This window comes from Octopus bimaculoides, chromosome 28, assembly GCF_001194135.2.
Source record: "Octopus bimaculoides isolate UCB-OBI-ISO-001 chromosome 28, ASM119413v2, whole genome shotgun sequence".
Classification (NCBI taxonomy): domain Eukaryota; kingdom Metazoa; phylum Mollusca; class Cephalopoda; order Octopoda; family Octopodidae; genus Octopus; species Octopus bimaculoides.
The window spans coordinates 10,237,684-10,243,816 of record NC_069008.1 but is presented as its reverse complement, the minus strand read 5'-3'; the positions used below and the strand labels follow the sequence as shown (position 1 = coordinate 10,243,816).

Genomic DNA, 6,133 nt, shown 5'->3' with positions numbered 1-6,133 from the left:
ATTTACGTATGCTTAATAATTTTACGCAAAACAGCCTTCAGACTTTCCCTATTAATTTCATCGTCTTTTGAATTATGAACATATTTACATCATAAGGGTTTTTTCGTTGTAAGGCTTTCTTTTTTAGTTGATTTTCAGCTAGCAAGACTTATCGTAGATGGCATAATAAGTCACACCCGGACAAGGTCGGGTTATACTGCTAGTATATATATATATATATATATATATATATATATATACACACACACACACACACACACACACACACACACACACACATATGGACTCAGTTGCACTTCATGGCATCTTGGACATGTGTCTTGAGCTGACCAAACCCTTGTAAGCAGATTTGGCAGATTTGGACACTGAAAGAAGCCCATCCTATATACATGTATAATAAACACACACACATCTTCATCATCATTTAGTGTTCATATTCCATGCTGAAATGGGCTGAACAATTTGACCAGATCTGACAATGTCTGATTTGGCATGGTTTCCACAGCTGAATGCTCTTCCAAATGTCAACCACTTTACAGAGTGTACTGAGTGCTTTTTTGCCTTACAATTACTAGTGTGGTTGCAAAGTAGCTCACAAGACCAGATCCTTTGACTGAGGAAGGAAGCTTATCATATGTGTTAAGAAGCAAGAGTATGGTAGACGGTTAGATGAAATACATGGCCACCCTAGCAGAAAATGAAGGAAGTTCACAAGAGTGTGAAATTACTGACAGATGGATTGAGGTAGGGAATATAGAAATATAGGTGGTGCAGTGAACAACAAATGGAGAAATTGGTATGGTCAATGGAGAAAATTAGTTTGGAGGAAGATGAAGGTGATAAGTAGCAATAAATAAGTGGTGTGGTGGAGGGCAGCCTGAAAAGTGATGGTAGAGAGAAGGGTACTTAGTACAAAAACAGAGACTTGGTGCATGTAGCAGTGAATATAAAGGGAATGATGAAAAAGTGTGGATTGGAGGATGGTGCTAATATGAAATTGTGTTCAACAGTGGTATGAAATGATAGCAAAAATGCAAAATGAGAGACACAGGGAGGTGGCTCCAGGGAAGGGGAAATGCAGGAGCACAAGAATGTGACAGATGGAATATGTTCATCTTTGCTCTCATAATTACAGCAGCTGAGTTAGTTTGAAGAGTGATAGAGGTGTGGGTGTTGAAAGATGTGTTCTGGGGATAACTTAAATGCAGGAGCATGGACAAAATTATATGCTTTTAGATCCTTATTTTTACTTGGATTGGCAGGTTTTATCAGGCACAGAAAATTGCCTGTTATCTAAGTCATTTGTTATCTCTTCTGTGAGGCTCAACATCCTAAGGTCAGCCTTCATGTGTGTGTGTGTGTGTGTGTTTTCCTTGGCTTGATATCATACAAAAGTTATAAAATAAGCATCATCATCATACACATGTTGCTTGTCATTTTGTGTTCCATGAAAATATATTTGGCCACAACGAAATATTACCTTGCTTGGAAACAGATGATGGCTGGCAGTAGGAAAGGCATCCAACCAAAAGAATTCTTCTTCAACTAATTCCATCTGCACCATGCAAGCTGGATACTAAAATGATGTGTGCGTGTGTGTGTCATGTGAATAAGAAGACAAAGAATGAGTTAATCACATCTTTAATGACCAGTTACAATTGTTTCTGTACCAACATTGTTTTTAAAGTCAATTCATGCAAAACTTCTCTGTGTGAAGTTACATATTTATAGCTTTTTAACATTAGAATGGCACCTCATTAGACTTGTATCAAAAGTGTGCTCTTACATTGTGCATCTGCCAAGTATTGACAGATGCACAATTGTAGCTGGTCATTAAAGATGTGATAAACACTTTCTTTGCTAAACCCACACACTGATTTCACTGATGTGACATCTGGCTTTTCTACACAAGAATTCCAGTCTTACTTAAAACTACAATTTAAAAAGCTTAAAGCTCCGGTTGAGTACTGGTTTGGAAAATACCTTACCTTTTAATCCTTCCAGGACTTTATAGATATGTGTGTGTCAGAGGAATTGAGATGTTGTGAGAGAGAAGTATATGGATAATGGTGTGCTTGCACTTAGTAATTCTGAAAAGAAATGAGCATGGAAATGCTACTATGAAAGGTATTAATTGTGGAGAATGATTGGGAGAAAAGAACATGAAGTCAGGGAAAGCCTCTGATCCATCTGGAGTTATTGCTGCGATGCTTAAAATATCTGGTAGAGTAAGATATAGTCTTGTCACCTGTATAGTTGATCAGATTATTTAGGAAGGTTTCAGCCCCAGTGACTGGTGTAGCAGCATTAGAGTCAGCTGTTTCAAGGGTAAGGAAGATGCCTTAGATCAGTGGTTCCCAAAGCAAGTGTCACTTTCCTCTGAAGTAGGGGGAGATAAGGAGGGGTGTTGAAGAAAAGTAGGGCAACAATGTGGTGGCCAAAAGCGGGGTGATGGATGTAAAAATAACAAAATAAATGGTTAATTAGATTAAGTTTTATTTGTGAAATACAGTTGCTTTGAACTTGCTTCAGAAAGTTATCTACATTTCTGATGGTGAGTGTCGTAGGGGCCCTAGGAATGTGGCACCCTGAAAATGTTCAGGAACCACTGCCTTAAATAGAAGTAATTATAAAAGTATTAAATTACTGGACCAGGTTATGACCCGGTCCTGGAAGAGTAATACCCCAATTAATTAGAAATAGTATTAACCTAGATGAAATGCAGTTTGGCTTTGTGCTGAAGAGAAGCACTATTGATGTTTTATCATGGTCAGGCAACTGCAAAAGAAGTAACAAGAGAAGTATAAACCATTGTACTCAGTTTTTGTTGAGCTGGAGAAAGCCTTCAACAGAGTACCTCACTCTGTGACATGGTGGTGTCTGAGGAGGCTAGGGGTAGACAAATGGCTTGTGAAAGCAGTACAAGCCATATGTAGGGTTGCTGTTAATAAGATAAGAGCTAGCTATGAGTACATCATTCTCCTGGTCATAACAGAAAAGTTTAAGACTGGCTGCCCATGGGAAATCTTGTTATCATAGCAGAATCTGTAATAGAAATAGAAAATCAATTCCAGGTGTGGAAGCAAAACCTAGAATTGAAGGGCCTTAAAGTTAACTTAGCAAAGACCAAGGTTCTAAGGTAAGCAAGAAAACAGACAGGACTGTACCCACTTCAGGTGAATGGCCCTGCTTGATATGTAGGAAAGGTATAGGCAGGAATTCCATTCGCGTACCCAGTGCAAGCTATGGACACACAAGAGGTGCAGTGGATAGTTAATGGAGGAAGTAATGTTTGTATGTTGAAAACGCACAGGAGTCATAAAGATATGCAAGAAATTGATTTTCTCAAATGCCCTAGAAGCTCTCTAAAGGCTGTAAATAATTTCTGTTACCTAGGTGACCTAATTAGCAGAAGAAGAGGCTGTTCTGAAAGTATAATTGCTGGAATAAGAATAGGATACAGAAAATAGAGAGCTTTTACCTCTGTTGGCAACCAAAGGTCTTTTTCTCTCTGAGTGAAAGGAATATTGTATGATGCTTGTGTACAAAAAGCAATGCTACATGGTAGTGAAATGCAGAGGACACAAAGAAGACCAGAGAGGAATGAAGGTGGTATGCTCTTTTGAACATCCAATGTCAGTGTACATTATGATAGTATATTGAGGGTTAGTATGGCGAAGTGGAGGATGGAACTGACAGCATATGGAAGAAGTTTAGAGACAATAGACATCTTCCAAGGGGACTGTCTATCCCCACTGATCTTTGTACTGTGCATAATACCACTAAAACTGATTCTGTGGGAAGCAAAGGCTGGGTATGTATTCAAAAGCCACCAACAAAAATTCAACCATTTGTTATTCATGGATGACCTCAAACTTTATGGTGAAGATGAATCCCAAGTCAGTTTCCTCGTTGATACAGTGTATACTTTCAGTACTGATATCAGAATGGAGTTTGGACTGAAAAAGTGTGGTCTTGAAGAGAGGCAAAAATCAAATGTATGGACGGGCTAGCGATACTGTTGGGAGAGGTTATGAAGCAGATAGAAGAGACGGGTTATAAGTACTTGGGGATATTGGAAATGAATAAATTGATGGAGAAAGAAATGACAGAAAAATTTAAGGTGGAATACTTGCACAGACTAAGACTGATCCTTAAGTCAAAATTAAACAGATGGAATACAATTGAATCTATCAACACCTGGGCAGTTTCACTCCTTAGATATGGAGCAAGGGTAATCGCATGGACAGTAGATGAACTAAACAGTTTAGACAGAAAGACAAAGTTGCTGACCAGATATGGGATGCTCCACCCAAAAAGGGACACAGACAGACTGTATGTACCAAGAAAAAGAGGGGCAAGAGGACTGATTGGATGCAAACACAGCGTTAGAGCAGAAGAAAACAATATAGCATGGTATGTAAAAATGCCACAGGACCACTATCATTGGAAGTAAAAAGGTCAGGCTTGTGTAGGATTGAAGATTGCAAAGATAAAGCACTATACAAGCATTTGAGAATGAAACTGAAAATAGGTGGATGAAAAAAAGAATGCATGGACAATTTCATAGAGATGTTGAAGATGACTAAAAGGGATTTAAAACCCGAAACAGGGGCTCTAATCTGTGCTGCCCAAGAGCAAGCACTAAGAACGAATTACATCAAATACAGAATAGACAACACATCAGAAAGTGATAAGTGCAGAATCTGTGGACAAAATGGTCAAATAGTCAATGAACACCACTAGCCCAGAAAGAATATAAGAGACATAATGACAATATAGCAAGGATTGTCCACTGGACACTTTGCAACAAGTATGGACTTGAAAGAACAAAAAAGAGGTACGAACAAACCTGAAGGCTTCATCAAAAATGATAATGCAAAGATCCTATGGGATTTTATGATTCAGTGTGACCATGAGACAGAAAATAGGAAGCCAGACAGTGTTAATTGAGAAAGAAATCAAACGATGCTGAATCATAGATATAGCATGCCCAGCCGACAAGGTATGTGATAAGGAAGAAAGAAAAGTCGGTAGATATGACAGGTTAGCTTGGGAGGTTAAGCAGTTGTGGTCGATGAAAAAAGTGGTAGTGGTACCAATAATTGTCAGAGCCCTTGGAACAGTGAGTAAAAATCTTGAGACATACATGAAACAAATAAGGACTGCAATAAGGATAGAGCACTTGCTGAAAACAGCACTGCTTGGAACCGCTCGAATACTCCGGATGGTGCTCAAAAAATAAGGGGTGTTACCTTAGTTCACTTCTAGTGAACTAAGGTCCCTTGTTAGGGTTAGGGTTAGGGTAGATATCACTTATATGAACTAAAGGTGTGTTTCTACCCATGTTTACATTGATAAGCACACTCTATAACCGTGTTTACAAGGGGATTTTTAGAAAAAGAATAAAAAATAGTTCACAATTACAGAGAAGACAAAATTCCTTGCCTTTATCATAAGAGAACAAAATGGAGAAAATCAACCAATCTAAATTAAATTGTTTATTATGGTCTTTTAGATACCAAATTAATTTACTAAGCCCTGTACTGTTACATTTATTCCTATCCCTAAATGTAGAGTAATGATTAGAAATTCTTTTAGATAACTGAGATGAAGAACTACCTGTATAAAAAAAGACATCGGCACCTGAAGTTATTTTACACTGGTATATAGAGTTTTTCATCTTAGAATTACTTGACATAAACTTAATTCTGTTGGAATTGACTTCAAAGACAATAACCTTGTTATTAATATTTCTAGGGGCATGGATGATATTAGCTAAATTAATGTTAGTATTAGTAAATGTATTCTTATTGAACAGGCTAATATTATGTGAGGAGATAATTTGTAAGAGATTTTTTGTGTTGGAAAAAACCAATCCTAAATGTGTGCGAATTGATAATAGAGTAATACCTAGAATTCTTTGGAAAAAATTTCAGTTATCTCTCTCTCTTTCACACATACACACATACCAGCAACATTACTCTCTCTGTCTCTTCACACACACTTACAAGAGGAAAGACTTCCGCCTGTCCCCCACCCCATTTTCTCCCAAATTTGTTTATTTAAAAAATTTTTTTTGCCAAAAACCCCTATTTTTGGATACAGAGGTTCTGGAAAATTGCCAAAAATC

The 6,133-nt window shown here is 37.7% G+C and overlaps 1 protein-coding gene across 1 annotated transcript in view; it reads left to right on the top strand.

Annotated features, from left to right (window-relative positions):
- LOC106883328 (colorectal mutant cancer protein) overlaps positions 1–6,133 on the top strand; it is a 15,707-nt gene that overhangs the window by 8,438 nt on the left and 1,136 nt on the right. The gene's annotated exons all lie outside the window — the stretch shown is intronic.